The sequence below is a fragment of the Phyllostomus hastatus genome, unplaced genomic scaffold (genome assembly GCF_019186645.2).
Source record: "Phyllostomus hastatus isolate PE091 unplaced genomic scaffold, TTU_PhHast_1.1 phas_contig_948, whole genome shotgun sequence".
In the NCBI taxonomy this organism is placed as follows: domain Eukaryota; kingdom Metazoa; phylum Chordata; class Mammalia; order Chiroptera; family Phyllostomidae; genus Phyllostomus; species Phyllostomus hastatus.
This window is the reverse complement of record NW_025333993.1, coordinates 9,957,185-9,972,930: the sequence shown is the minus strand read 5'-3', so window position 1 is coordinate 9,972,930 and position 15,746 is coordinate 9,957,185. Positions and strand designations below refer to the sequence as shown.

Sequence of the window (15,746 nt, the reverse complement as noted above, 5' to 3'; positions counted from 1 at the left end):
CTTCGGTGTACAGGAGACTTGGGGGGTGCAATAAAGCACACTGAAGAACACAAGGATGTCGGCGGCACCGTCTCCACTGTGGGGAGCTCCACACAACAGAAGACCCGGCGTCTCTGCCAGACACAGGGCAAGACGGAACAAGAGGGACAGGACACGCACGAGAGACTTAGGAGACGCTTCAGCCAAGCGCAGTGAGCGGACTCCAAATCCTCGGATCAGCCTCAGGCATTTGTTAGCCAGTGAGGAAACACCTATCCCTGAGACGCCGTGGAAACCTGAGTGTGACGACTCAGTGGCACTGATAAACAAATTATAGCTCATTTTTACATGAGATAATAGCGCTGTGTTGTTTAGAAAACAATTCTTATCTTTCCAGAGTCGGATTAAAGTATCTGTAAACAAACTTGATTGTCTTTCTACATCCTCTCCCCAGCACTCTCCTTCAAGCAGACAGCTGTGGTCGCGCCGACCTGCAGAGGTCGCTGTTCGCAAACGCACCCACAAAGGAGGTGACACGAAAACTAAGGATGCAGAGCAGTGGACACCAGGCGCGGACTCAGGGCCACCAGACAAACAGCCGAGTTAAAAGGCCGATGTCCCTCGTCACCCAGATGCACCCAGGAGTCCTTCAAGGCACCCAGGGCGCCCAGGAGTACACACTGCTCACCGTGCGGGGGTCAGGCTTCCGATCGCGTTAACACCTGGGACGCGGCCGTCAACCTGCAAATTAAAAAAAAAAGACTTGTGACAAACAGGCTTCACAAAGCTCACACACTGTGTTCCGGGAAAGAAGAAAGTGTGTCATTCACAGAACCATCCAGCCAGGCACCAGCGCGAACCCACAGCAGAGGGGGAGCGAAGGCCTGGGAGCGGAGATGCAGGAGTCCCCGGGACAGACTGTGCCTGGAAGGGCACAGGTCAGCCCGGGCACCGCCCCCCGGCACAGCCCCCTCCACAGCGACCACAGCCCAGAGTCCGAGGCAGCTCGGCTACAGCCGGGCGGGGGGTCCTGTTACACCAGCGGGAAGGGCCACAGAGGGGCTGCCGAAGGTTGCGTCCGGTAGGACAGTTAACATTCAAGCAGCGATGTCTTCGCTCAGTGGGGGCGGGAACGGTTCAAGCCAGGGCAGGACTGGCATCACTCGGTGAACGTCGAGGCAGATTTCCAGCCTGGGGTGGAGGCAGGGCTCCCAACAGCGGGGACCAGCCACCAGCGGGCGAGCAGCTCGTCACACGCCCTGGACGCGCGTGAGGGTGGACGGCAGGCTCTGAGGACCCAGACCACGGCAAGGTGTGGTGCTGGGCAACGCCGAGAACTTGTCCTGATGCTTGCTGAAAAGGTAGGGAGGCTTTGCACACAGCCACTGTGCTGGAGGAGAGAGGTGGGCTGCACGGCGAGCAGAGCAGCACACGCGGGGGAGGTCCGGAGCAACGAGCAGAGTGAGGGGTCATGGGTGGGAAACCACTGGGGGGAAACATCAAGTGCAGGCGATCTTGTCAGACCAGCAGACAACAGGCCCTGGCTGCTGTGGCTCCGTGCACTGAGTGCCGGCCTGCGAATCAGAAGGTCGTTGGTTCGATTCCCAGTCAGGGCACACGCCTGGGTTGTGGGCCAGGTCCCCAGCAGGTGGCACGTGAGAGGCAACCACACACTGGTGTTTCTCTCCCTTTCTCCCTCCTTTCTCCTCTCCAAAAATAAATGAATGGAATCTTTTTTAAAAACACCACAGACATCCAGAGTTTGCTGAGGCAGCTCCGGGGCACAGATACATGGGTGGGGCTTCTCCTAAACTGCCCCCTCGGGCTCCTGCTGAAACACGGAGGGGACCAAGGCCCGGCCTGGGGGGTGAGTGGGCTCGGGGCGAGACTGGCACTTGCTGAAGGAGACAGCCTTTGTCAGCCCCGGAAACCGCACCTCCAGGCAGAGGGGCAGAGGTGGCGTCCATGGCGGCAGAGCGGCAGGCACACCGGGGGTGGCCCCCGCCCTGCCAGACCCCAGCAGCCTCCCGGTGCCGTGCACTGCACACAGCAGAACTCTTGTTAGTGTCTCAGCTGCTTCCCCGCGTGTGGTTTCCGTTTGAAAACTCTGAAAGTGCCCAATTCTATACATCGAGCCCCCTACGACGAGGGAGCAGCACCTGATTGTTCATATACAGTCCCTATGACACCCAGGCAGACTGGTGATGAGACCTTCCAAAGTGGCCTTGCTTTGAAAAAAAGTCAGAAAAAAACTAGAAGACTGGATTCAAAAGCCACTGAAAAAGCAGGAGACTTCCGATCACTAGCAGGATTACGAGCCTCCACAGCAGGAGCTAGGCAATTCCCGAGATGCCTGGTCCCTGAGTCCCCAAGGACACAAAGCTGCACCCTCACCCACTCGCAAGCGCCACCTACTGGACAAAAGTCATTGCAGAATCTGAAGGGCCGAGTTCGGGGTGTGCAGTGTGTACTGTGGGGTGTGCAGTGTGGGGTGTGCAGTGTGGGGTGTGCAGGATGTTCTCATGCCACCCTTCAGATTGCCTCCCATCTCTCCCACCAGTGTCGGCGCCCTGCAAGGCGGACCTCCGGGCCGGCACCAACCAGGCTGCCTTGCCCACTGCCCCTTGGAGGTACCAGCAGAAGCCAAGAGACCAGAAGGAAGTAACAGAGGAGCGTGGACCCCCGGCTTCCCCTCTGCGGGGTCACCTGGGGGGTCTCTCCACCACGAGCCACACAGCATCACTCAGCCAGCCCTCCCTCAACCGCAGTCCCAGGGGCAGAGTGCCCCTCAGACTGCACATGCTGGAACCTAACCCGCTGTGTGCTGGTACAGGAGGAGGGGCCTCTGGGAGGGGCTACTGGGTCAGGAGGGCAGAGCCCCCGTGAATGGGACCAGTGTCCTTACGAAAGGGCCCCGGAGCACTCCCCGCCCCCCACCCCGTCCACCACGAGAGAGGGCCCAGCGGGAAGACAGGCCAAGCCTGCCAGCACCCTGACCTTGGACTTGCAGCCTCCGGAACTGCCTTTAGAAGTCGCCCGGTGAGTGGTGCTCTGTTCTCGCAGTCTGAGCGGTTACATGGGACGGGCTTCCTCGGCTGCCGCGGTGACCCTCGGCCCCTTCGCTTCATGACCCTGCGGCCCAGCTTCACACGCCCCCCGCCACCTCTCTGTGTGCCGTGAGTCTGCCTGCCAGGCCCCCGGGGACAACAATGGAAAGAGAATCAAAGACCTGACTGTCCGACGTGCCCTCCGCCGACGGGGAAGGAGAAGAAAGGGATCACAGTCTCCGAGGCAGACCTCACGGTGCGTGTGTGCGTGCGTGCGTGCGTGTGGAGAGAAGCCCTGTGTCAGGTCCCCGTGGAAACCCGGAGCTTGCACACCAGGTTCTGCACATCCGAGCGTGTTTCTGACAAGAGAAATCCGGAAAGAAGAAGGTCAAAAATTCCACCACATGCTCAGAAGTGGACCCAAAAGTGCAGAGCCAAGCTGCCCCGGATGGGGGTGCCCAGGAGGGCGACAGGCACCTGTGACCTGCCCTGCCCCGCTCCCCGAGGCGCCCCCCACCCCAGCCACTCGCCCGCCGCCCCGTCCAGTGAGGAGACAGCTGGGAACGAGCTCCCCCGATCACACCAGCCCCATCCCCGGGCAGGAGGCATCTCCAAGGCCCACCGCTCAGCAGGTGCACGGGAGCTCAAGCACCAGCAGCCACAGTTCCGGGGCTGGAAAAGTGCACCCTGTTCTGGAAGCTCCGGCTGCTGAGTCAGGGAGTGGGGGGCGGCAGCCTCAGAGTGGGGGTAAGGCTCCAGAAATGGCAGGCCGGCGGGCTGAGCCTGCCGGAAATGCCCAGAGGTGGCCGCAGGCGCCCCAGTCCGGGCACCGAGGAGTCAGCCCTGCACCCTAGGCCTGTGCGGCCGAGGGCCAGTGGTGCACCCTGCCGGGGCCGGTTCCCCTCACAGGGCTGTCCGGGGGTCGGTGAGAAAGGCGCCCCGAGACCCAGCATGTGCCCCACTCGCCAGCACACTGGTCTCTGCCCCTCAGAGCCGTCTCCATCCCCGCCACCGGGTGCCCTCGGGGGCAAACCCACGAGAGCCCACAGTCACCCTCCCGCCTGCGCCAGGGCCAATGCCCCAAGAGGGGTCACCAGCCACCGGGCAGGGACGCCCAAGAGAGACCAGAGCTTCTACCCCACGGACCCTGACGACAGTGTCCCCCCACACCACCCTCCCACCCCCAGCGGCTCCAGGGACCCAGCGCGGAGGCCGCTCAGGAGCCTGGTGACCTCCGCTGACACTCAGTCCTGCCACTTACTGACAGGGCGGCCTCACCCCCAACTCAGTTTCCCCACCTACCAGCTGGACGCCCTCGCCATCCCCGCCCCCCCCCTTTCTGTGAGGGTTACAGGAACCCACACCGGGCTCGGGCGGGGGTCTGGCATACAGTGGTGAGGGCACCACGGCCAGCGGCGGCCCTGCCGGCTCCCTGCAGTCCCCTCGGCCCGTCCGTCGAGTGGCAGGGGCCACTGTGCCCTGAGGACAGCCCCCGAGCCGGCACCGTCTCCGGGACTCGGGCACATGCTTCCTGTGTCCGTGCTCCTGAAACCACAGCACACGCACCGGAGCGGAGCGGCTGTTCTCACCTGGGAAACGGGCACGGTCACAGAGCTGCCTGAGGGGGTCGGGCACGGAGAGGGACTCACAGGTGCACGGGGCTCTGCCCAGGGCTGCGACCAGAGGCCGTCCCTGCAGGCGTCGGCACCACCATCACACGGCTGGTCCGCCTGCCACAGGCCCGCCTGCCCGGGCAGGCGCAGTCCTTCCGCAGCCACCCCGACCCGGGGGCGCCGACCCCTGGCCCTGAGGGTTTGTGCTGCTGGGCCCGCTCCCAGGGCCGGCTGCCTCCAGGACGCCGTCTGGAAGCTGCGGCCGGATGGCATCACGCTGGTTCCAGGCTCATGGAAGCCCCTTGTTGCCCACAGAGTGACCTGCAGGCCGCAGTGCTGGTGTCTGCCCAGACCGGACCCCCTGGCCCCGAGACCCTGACAGCCATGGCTGGTGAGGTTTCTCTACTGACCACACGAGACCCCCGACCCGCCGGGGACTTTCCAGCACTGGCCTGCCTGCCCCTGTCCGGCCGGGCCCGGAGCCCAGGGGCGGGGCAGGAAGACCCCGCCGCCAAGGGGAGCAGCCGGGGCTCTGGGGTCGTCCTCCGCCAAGCCCGACGACGCCGAGGTTCCGGGGGCCATCATCCGACGGCCGCCTCAGGGGCCGGGGCTGCGTCCCCAGCAGCGAGGGCTGGAAACGGGCGTTGACTGGGAGCGTCTGAGGGTGAAGGCTGCGGGAACCGGCAAACACGAGGTCTGGAGCGGCCGCACGCGGCTCGCGCACACGGCTTTTCCCTCCCCAGACAGGCGGTGTGAGCACCGCACCTCCACACACAAACCACCCCCAGCTCGGCTCGGCTCGGCTCGGCCGCGGGAGGGCAGGGCTGGCGAGGCACGCGACTCGTCCACCACGGTCCCCGCCCTGAGCTCACGGGGCTGGCAGGGATGGACGGACAAATGGATAAATGGATGGGTGGATGGACGGATGGATGGGGAGGTAGAGGATGGATGGATACATGGCTGGCTGGATGGATGGATGGAAGGATGCGGGGATGGATGGGTGGATGGATGGATAGACGAATGGATGGACGGACAAATGGATGGGCAGGTGGAGGATGGATAAATAAATGAATGGAAGGAAGGATGGAAGGATGGACGGATGTATGGATGGGCAGATGGATGGAAGGATGAATGGGCAGGTGCAGAATGGATGGATGGAGAGATAAATAGATGGATGGAAGGATGGATGGATGGATTGATGGATGGGTGGATGGAAGGATGCATGGATGGACGGATTGATGGATGGATAGAAGAACGGAAAGAAGGATGGAGGATGGGCGGGCGGGTGGAGGATGGACAGACGGATGGACGGGCGGATGATGAATGGATGGGAGGCGGTGGTCCACCACCAAGTGGCACCGGAGAGGCCTGTGGCCCACCACTAACTGCTGTGGGGATTCTGCGGGCCAGCCGATGTCGTGTAGGCACCATGGAGCCGCCCTGGTGGGGACATTCGCACCATGAAAACCGGCAAACACCACGGACGGGCCTTTCTCTCGCCCCAGGGAACCAGTTCACAGGACGGAACTGGCCGGACAGGAGGAGAGGAGACGGGTGAGGGGCAGGACCGGCGTGCACACGGCCCTCCAGGACACGCCGGGGGTTCCGCTGCCTGGAACACCGCTGCTCCGCTGGGCCCAGGCTACCGGGACCTCCGGCCCCAAACTCAGCCCCAGCACGGCCGCCCTGGGGGGACGCCGTCCCCAGTGTCTGCCCCCAGTCGGCAGGAAACGCTGCCCGCCCTCGGCACGCGCTCGCAGGCGGCACCTGCAGCACCGTGTGGCCACTGCCCGTGGGTCCCACGGGGCTGTCGCCGACTCAGGACGGCACCGACGCCCTGGGTCCCCGGGGCTCAGGGCCGGGCTGGCGCGGAGCCACCGTCCCGGAAGGACGTGCGGGAAGAAAGCAGCGGCTCCACCCGCGAGGCGCGGCCGACGGGTGCTGGCGGCAAGACTGTCCCCGCAGGCTGTGCCTGCCCCCCGCCCCCCCGTCGCTGCCGCCGGTGCTCACGCTTTCAAGCACACCCTCCCTCAGACCGGGGTGTCCACTAAGCCGGGCCACCCGCGTGCACCACAAAGCGGTGCAGTGTGTCACCGACCCACTTCCCCGTCTTTGCTGCCCAGGGACGCCGCGTGTCACCGGAGCCGCATTCGTGAGTGAGGCAATGCTCGCACTTGTCCGGGGCTACCCAGGCGCGCTGGCAGCACCGGGCTCACCCTCGGGGTGCACCGCCCGGGCCACGCGAGGGGCTTTGAGCACACGGCGTTGGCCTCCTCGCCCCTGGCTCTCCGAGCCGCCCGGTGAAGACAGAGAGTGGACGTACAGACGAGAAGCCCGACCCTGCCCCGGGCCAGAGTAAAGGCAGGCTCGGACCCTGGCCCCGAAAACGGCCGACGTCACCACAGAGGGGGTGGCACACGGTGGCCGCCTTTGGAAGGAAGGAAAATAAACGCCTCCGTCCACTCAGGCAGCCGGAACAAAGCCCCACAGACCAGGCAGGGGCTTAAACAAGAGGAACTCACATCTCCCAGCTCGGAAGTGTCGGCAGGGCCGGCCTCCGGTGTGTGCGGTCCGTCACCTTGTCACTGCGTCCTCACTCGGCCTTCTCTCGGTGCACACACACACACACACACGCGCGCACACGCACACACACACAGAGACAGACAGACAGAGAGAGAGAGAGAGAGAGACAGACAGAGACAGAGAGAGAGAGAGAGAGAGAGAGAGAAAGGAGCTCCCCAACTCGCTCCCAGGAACACCGGCCCGTCGGGTTGGGGGCCCACGCTTCAGGCCACATCTAACCCGAATGCTCTTCTTCCGGGCCCGTCTCCAGCTGCAGCCCGCCCGGGGTCAGAGCCTCGGCACGTGGTGCATGGGGACACGATGCCATGGAGACAAGAGCACCTGCTGGGTGCCAGCACCTCCTGCGAGGAGGAGCCCAGGCCTCTGCTCGGGGGTGAACTGCCGCCCCCACTCTCACCGTCACAGTCCTGGCCCCCAACACCGCAGAGTGGGGTCTGATTTGGAAACGGGATCAGACCCTGCAGGTGTGTTTCCATGCTGCCGCCTTTTTAGCCAGGGTGACAGGCACGCGTGTGCTGTGTTTACAGAAGTTGCTGAGGGTGTCCACGAACACGTGGGCACCCCCGCCCCTTGGAGCTGTACGTACATCCCACACAAGCCCTGAGGGGCCTCTCGCCGCCAGCGAGCCAGCCCTGCGAACACCTGCGTGTGGACCGCCTTCCCGGGGCAGCCCGGGGGAGACGCAGAGAGCCCACCGCTCCAGACACTGCCCCCCGCACCCGGTGCTCGGGTCCTTCCTGGGACGGGGGAGGGAGGACGCACTCCGCCCCCGCCCAGGAATGCGCAGGGTGAGCAGGAAGAGAGGGGCGCACACGCCGGTACGTAACACGAGGCTCGCGACCCCCAGCGGAAGACGCAGAAAGGGGGAGGACTCTAGACGAGGAGGAGCTCTCATCGGCCGAGAGTTTTAAGAACGGCTTGACGAGCGCTGTCACCGGAAACGGACGGTTAAGGACGGGGAACCAGGTGCACGGCCTCTTCAGGGCGCTGGCACAGCCAGCGTCCAGGCGGAGGGGCAGAAAGCGCCAAGCGTTCTGGGGACAGCGCCGGCGCCCAGCTGGGCTGGGCGCACGGTCTGCACAGGAAAGCCCCGCGTTCAGGACAGAGACAAAACACCGAGAGACCCGGGGGACGTGAGGCTGGCGGCAGAGCCCACCCCAGCGGGACAGGGACAGAGGGTTAGGCGAGGAAGGACTGGGCGGCGGGGGCACCCTGGAGATGAGCTGTGGTCAGGCAGACCCGGCGGCGGCGGCGGGCGCGTCTGCAGCTGCAGCAGGGACCGCAGAGACCTGCCTCCCAGCCGGGGCCCGGGCCTGGGGGGCACGCCAGCAGGCTCCGCGAAGACTGTCCAGCAGACTCGGACGCCTTGTGGGGAGCGAGGGGTCTGCCGTCTCCCGCGGCTTTGACCCTAGTGCACATCGGCCACTGCATGCCGATGCCAAGTGCCCCCGGGACTCACGTGCTGCCCCCCCATACACACACACAGTCTCCCTGCCCCAGGGATCCGGTCCCAGAAGCGGCGGGGCGGGGAAGCCCCAGGGACCAGGAAGAACCCCCTTCCCGTTCGTGGGAAGAACACTCTTCCTCCCGCCACCGTGGGACGGGCCGTGGGACGGGCGCAGCGGGAGTGAGACTCGGGGCGGGGGGGTGGGGGGGGCACGGTGGGCCTCGGGCTGGGTTTCCGCGCTGCCCTCTTCCCGTTCCGCCGGGCTGTCCAGCTTTTGCTCAGCTGGGGGGAACGTCACGGCGAGGAATGCGGTTACAGGAGCAATGACTCAGAGCGCTCCCTCTGACAGGGTCGCCAAACCAGTCCACTGGAGGACACACCTCAGGGAACCGGGAAGGGGAAGTGCCAGCCCGCACACCCGAGGGCCCACAGGGAGCCACCAGGGAGCAGCCAAGGCAGGAAGCAGCCCTGAGTCCCACTTCCCCCTCTCCCCCGCTTCCCTCCCCCTCCCAGCGCCTCCACCCCACCGACCCCCAATTCCGGGGCCGCACCCGCACTCAGGAGGCAGGCGGGCAGAGCCAAGGAGAAGGCTCAGCCGGAGAAGACAGGCGTGGGGACGCGGAGCTGGCACGCCAGGGGACAGGGTGTCCGGTCCACGCAGGACGCTGCCTGAGATGCTCCCGCCCAGACCGCCTGTGCTCCGTCTCCTGGTTGTACCCTGCGTGCACTGCGGACGCACCCCACGCTCCCTTCACACTCGGCTCCGCGAACCTGGGGGTGGGGGGGTCAGGCAGGCAGTCCAGCCCCGGCTGCCCCCATGTCTCTGCCTGGCAGCGTCTCCTCAGACGGCGGGCAAGGGACCTTACGGAAAGGCCAGGGACGGCCACATTCCAACCCTCCCTCAGGCGCGGACGGCGAAACTCCCCTCGGCAGGAGCCCGTTCAGAATGCGGGCAAAACGCTGCGAGGGGAAAAGGAGAGAACAGAGGATCTCCGAGGGCCCAGGGGCCGGAGTCAGGGCACCTGCTCGCCAAGACCCGCTGGGGCTCTGCACACTTTACAGGCACCGACACCGGGCGCCGAGGACCGGCCAACATCACGGCCGCGGCAGACCAGGCCCCTTCCCCGGCCGGGCCACGCTCGTTCTCGCACGCACGCACACATGCACACATGCTCACATTTTTTTTTTTTTGCATCCTTCCATTTTTCTACTGCGCGAACAGCACACAAAAGGTACCACGTTAACTGTTTCTGAGCAAACGCACAGCTCAGGTACGTCAAGTGCACCTGAGGCAGGGCAGCCCACTGGAACGCAGCCCCCACTCAACAAGCACCCCCACCTCCCACCCAGCTCCCACCCCGCCCCCGCCCCGCCGCCACAGCGCTCCTCCAGGTCTCTGACCTTGAGTCGCCCGGAGGGAGCGCACGGCATTCCCCTCTTCACGGCCGACCTGCTCAGTTGGCAGGGCGCCCTCCAGGCGCACCCACGAGTCAGAGCGCCCTTCCTGTGCAGAGCTGCGCGAGACCCCAGCACACGCACGCCAGGTCCCGTCCTTGTCCGCCCACCAGGGGGCACCTGAGCTGCTCCCGTCACCCCCCACCCCACCCCCACCCCCCGGCGGCTGTGAGCGACCCTGCCAGGGGCGCGGAGCACAGATGTCCCTTCAAACCCCCGCTGCCAGTGCTCCTGGATAGACCCCAGAAGCGGGAACTGCTGGACGACGTGGCCACTCGACTTCCGATTTGGGGGGAAGGTCCCTGTTCCTTTCCAAAATCGGAGCGCACGTACCCACAGCTGCCATTAATAGAAAAGCAAGTTCCCTGTTTTATTCAACCATTTAAAACCGCCGGCATCGTGCCAGGCGGGGGTGGGTGGGCCCCGGGGGCACGGCCCCTTGTCTAGTTGAGGTCTGCAGGCTGGGGGCAGGGGACGGGCAGGAGTCAGGTGGTGGGCGAGTGCCACGGAGCGTCTTAGGTCAGTGTGCCGCCCCTGGGAAGACACGGGCAGAAACGTCCAGAGAGATGTGCCGTCGGAGCCTGGACAGCGCGGAGGGTGACGACCACAGGACGCGGCAGGGAGGGGGAAGGGGCCCCTCAGTCAAGAGGTACATGCCTGGGTTGCAGGCCATGACCCCCAGCAACCGTACATTGATGTTTCTCTCTCTCTCTCTCTTTCTCCCTCCCTTCCCTCTCTAAAATAAATTTTTTAAATCTTTAAAAAAAAAAAAACCTGATTACCGTATTCCAGAGCATTATTTTGCATATGGATATCGTTATTGCTTTCTAGTTGTACTTTCAACACAAAAATATAAATAACTAAAACATTTATATAGATACAGAATTAGTACTATCCATGTATAACGTGCATCCTTATTTTTCCCTCAAAAACTTGGACAAAAGAAAGTGCACATTACACACAGCAAAACACGGCACACTCTGCATGGCTGAGGGTGAACAGGCTAACCCCCCCCAACCCCCGCACAACTCAGCCCCCATCCCAGGGACTGCTCTGGAAACCGCTTACATCTCACAGCTGGGCCCCTGTGGGTGCAACGGGTCGAGAGGAGGACACGCTGGCGCGGTGGGTGCCCTGTGACGCCCTCGCACAGAAGCAGAGGGCGGGGTGGTGCCGGACAAGCCGAGGATGGCGGCAGCCCTGCCTCTGGGACGGGGATGGGACAGTTTCCCCGGCGCCTTCAGCGGGGACGGGCCCTCCCAACACCTGGACGCTGGATTTCCGGCCCCGGCCGCGGGACGAGAACCATGTGCTGTCCGAGTCACCTAGCACTCTGCCGGGACGGCCCTAGGACGCCAAGGCCTAAGAACCCCAGCGCGGGAACACGGGAGGTCCTGACCGCTGAGGGGGCCTCGCGACAGACACAGAGCCTCCGAGGAACCTTCCAGCGAGGTCCGGAATTCGGTGTGCAGCACGGCACAGCAGAGCGACGACCACCTCTGTCCCTACAGCCGGACCGTCTGGCCAGGGCCCTGCCAGCAGTCTCCAGCCACCCCAACGTGGCCAGGTTGTGCCCAGGTGGTGCCCCCCGGGTCTCAGCTTCCACGTCTGTAAAGGGGACAGTGACGACAAAACCTAGTTCAGACCGCTGGAATCGATCGGGGGGGACCTTTACGGAGCACCGCCCGCCTGGCAGAGGGCCCAAGCACGGGAGAGTCCGGCCAATCCCAGCAGCACCGCGTCGCCCAGGCCGGCTCGTCCGGTGTGCAACAGCCCCAAGAACCCCGGCTGCAGCATCCCAGCCTGGGACTGACCGCGTGCACCCCCAAGTTCACCCCCGAAGTCCCAGGAGGGGTGGAGCGGAGAGGGGCTCCTCCAGAACCGGTAAAACCCCACACCCGGCCCTGGCAGGGTGGGCGGCCCAGCTGGCTGGGGCTCCGTCCCGGTCCGGGCACGCGCGAGAGCCAGACAGTGACTGCGGGAATGAGCGGGACGACAAATCGATGTTTCTCTCCCGGTGTCTCAAAAACATAACTAATTAAGTGAACTTCAGAACAAAACCCCCAGGCTTGCGCTGGTTCCTAGGGCGAGGGGAAGTGTTCTTGAGACAATCGCCTTGGAGGATCCATTTGGAACGTGGGCCGTGGGAACTACCTGGCCGGAACAGACAGAGGCGGTCCCAGTGACGGGCACAAAGGAGACAGCTGGTCTCACTGCGCAGGTGCCAGGACCCTCTTGCCCCTCCGAGGTGCCCCGCACTCCGTCCCCGCCGCAGCCCGAACCAGCCGACCGGGGCCGGGCGACCCACAGCCGGAGAACCTGGGCGCTTCCCCTGGCTCATAACCGGAGTGTTAACTCCCGGGACGGAATTCTAAGGACAAGGCCCAGCGCCGCTCAGGGAACCTTCCCCGAGCACCAGGAAGCTTGGGTGCCCCGGAGGACACCTCCCGAGGCTGGATGTGAAAGACGACGCTCTGGGCTTTCCGGAAGGCCCGAGGCTCCGCGGAGGGGCAGTGCGGCTCAGCGCTCACTCTCCTGCAGCGGCGCTCCTGAAGTCTGGGACGCTGTCTGTGCGATCAGCATGAGCAAGTGTGTGCCATGCACGAGTTCCAGCATGCACACACATGCACCACGCAGCAAACACACACAGGAGCTCGTCGGCTCTTCCCAAGGCCCCCAGGACACAGGTGAGCTGAATTACACCCATTCCACAGAAGAGGAAACTGAGGCCCTCACAGCCGCCTGCTCACAGCCAAGGGCAGGCGGGTGCGAGCCCAGGCGGCCAAGCTGTCCGGCGGGGCTGCTCCAGTCGACCTCGGTCAGCGTCCATCTCCGCTGCCCGCGTCACGACGGAGACTTCCTTTCGAGTTTCAGTGCTAAAGGAGTCTCGTGCAAAAGGCGAGCTGTTGCAAGATCATTCATTTTTTTATTGAGATACAACTGAATGTTACACTGTAGTAGTTCCCGGAGTACAACATAATGACTCAATGTACGTATGTGCGGGGCACGGCCACCACAGTACATCCAGCTCGCCCCAGCACCACGGTGCCAGCTGCCCATCACTCCCACGCACCCCCAAGAGGGCGCCCCGCAATTCTCACGCTCAGCAGCGCTCACTCCTTCCGGGGTCTGCAGCGGTGGGGCCGCGCCGTCCACACGAGCCCCTGAGAAACCAGAACTGGAAGAGTGACATTCTGAACTGAAAGTTGACTCTCGTGTGGGAATCTTGCTGTGGTGACTGTTTTCCCTACGTCCAGGCAGACCTGCTGGCCAGCACCAGGGCCGCACACACCCCAGAGAGGGGTGCTTCTGGGGGAAAGAGCCCCTTTGGGTCAAAGCCCGCTCTGACCCCCACCCCTCTCCCAAGTCTCTCTCCCCATGACCTGGGGCTGAAATGAACACACTCGCCGACCGGAGAACCAAAGGTGTCTGCCCCACAATGCAATGCAAACCCAGGACCACAACAAGCAAGAACCGCTCAGCTGAGAAGGCAACTAACTACCCAGCCAAACTGGCCGAAGGACAGAACCAGCAGCTGCAGGTCCTTTCTTCTCGGGCCCTAAAGCCTGCGAGGTCAAAAGTGCAAGGTCAGGGCTGGGAACACAGCTGCTCCACAGAGGGCTCCGTGACAAGGTGGAGGGAGAGGAAGCGCGCCCTTTGATGTCCGAGCTCCCACCGTCCCAGGGCCGAAGAGCAGGCAGAGCGCAGGCCTGCAGGTGGGACCCCAGGACAAAGCCTGCGTTGTTCCAGCGGAGCCCGGGGTGGAGGCCGGGACGGGGCGAAGCGAGACAGAGCCAGTCACCCCACTCCCGAGCCGCCGCCTCCTCCCTGCCGCACAGGCAAGCACAGCTTCAAGCTCGCAGAAGGGCCCGGCCTGGTTCGCACGGCGCTCCCTGGGGACCAGACTCACAGGAACCCAAGCCCCTGGCCCTGGCCCAACACCCCTCCAACACTCTGCCCCCCCACCCGCCCCCTCTCCTCACCGCCCAGCTGCAGGCCGCCCTCCACGGCCCCAATCCCCTTCCCGGCCCCAACCCCCCCACACTCCTGCTTATCTGTGAAAGCCCAACCAGCCTGTCCAAGGTCAACTGGAGAAAGCCGCCCTGTGGAGCCTTTCTGACCCCGAGGTCGGGCAGGTGCTCCGTCCTCCGTGACCCCCCCGCTCCCCCCCCCACACACAGTGGCTCTCTAAGCACGGCTCCTGCACCCGCAGCGTCAGCACCCAAGTCTCGCCCTCCCCCGACCTGCTGCAGTCTGGACTAGGGGCCCGAGGTCTCCAGCCCTCCGGGGGATCTGATGCCCACCCAGCGCCGGCAGCCAGGGCCGGCATCGGTGCTTCATTCCAGCTCCACCCAGGCGGCCGAGGGGTCCATCTGGCCAGTCCCTCGGCTGAGGCACAAGCCAGGCACCGGGAAACACAAGCTTGTGGAATCACCCTGGTGTCCAGGCAGCCACGCCGGGGATCCCACCGAACGGACCTGGAGGTGGTCTGAGCGTCGTGGAGCGAGTGACTTAGGAAACAGGGGTGCCAGGCTCCCCGTCACAGCCACTGGTCCGAGGAAAGACTCCTTGGGCAGGCGAAGAACGCCCTCAGGAGATGCCGGAAAGACGCTGGTTTGTCTCGGGAGGGGTCTCGGCTGGCCCCAGGGCGCCGGCGCAGAAACCCCCAGGGGCTCCGGAAGGGGGTAATCACCAAAGTGGGGTTAACACACCAGTTGGCAACACTTCCTCCCGCCTCACCAGGGCGCCTGATCCCAGGCACCGCCCGTCGGCGCCCACACTTCCAAGCCCGCCCAGGGCACAGAGAAGGAAGGGCGGGTAAAGGGTGCGGGAAGGAAACCAGAGGAGCATCAGGATGGCGCAGCAGAAAACTGGCGGAAATCAAACGAGGCCGCGCCAGGCGTCCGTCCTGCGCCAGCCACCGGGCCGGGGGCTGAGACACTCGGAGGGGAGGGCCTGAAGCGTGACCGCCGCCTGCCCCACCGCGTGGCCACAGATGGTCGGTCTGTCACACAAAAACACGGGCGGGGAAGGCTGTTATTATTACTCCTCACGGTGGCAGGCTAAACAGTGTCTCCCAAAAAGATCCGCACACCCTACAGCCCAGAATCTATAAATGGTCCCTTAGGAAATGAAAGATGTGGTCGGGTTAAGGGTCTAGCCAAGATGCAGTCACACACACCCTAGTAAGACGGATGCAGAGGGGATCTGAGATGGGAGAGAGACACACCAAGAAAAGGAGAGGGAACGGGGGCCAAGACTCGGAGGTGGCGTGAGGTGGCCACAAGCCAGGGACTGCCGGCGGGCGGAAGCTGGAAGAGGCGAGGCTCCTCCCCCAGGGCCAGGTAGGGGTGCAGCAAGACTGCCGAGTGTGAACTCCCCGCGGCGGAAAGGGAAGGGGAGTAAACTCACGTTACCGCAAGCTTCCGAGTGCGTGGCTCACGAAGCCAGCACGCTCGGTGAGCGCTGTGCTGCCTCTTCTCGGCACCAGCGTGCGCCCGCCGGCCTCAGCCCCAGGGTGTGGAGCAGGGGCCGTGGGCACGACGGGGCGGGCCCCACGTCCCAGTCAGGGGACCGGGCGGCGCCAGGGCGCACGCCATCGGTCTGGCCCCGCCACACACC

General features: G+C 64.4%; 1 protein-coding gene across 6 annotated transcripts in view; it reads right to left on the bottom strand.

Moving 5' to 3' along the window:
* TIAM1 (TIAM Rac1 associated GEF 1) overlaps positions 1 to 15,746 on the bottom strand; it is a 153,273-nt gene that overhangs the window by 120,488 nt on the left and 17,039 nt on the right. For 4 of the 6 annotated variants that reach the window (XM_045852403.1, XM_045852406.1, XM_045852400.1 and 1 more), the window contains exon 2: positions 668 to 720. The exons of the other annotated variants lie outside the window; for them this stretch is intronic. The gene's annotated coding sequence lies outside the window, so the exon portion shown is untranslated. The remainder of the gene's footprint in view (positions 1 to 667; positions 721 to 15,746) is intronic. 6 annotated transcript variants of the gene reach the window in all.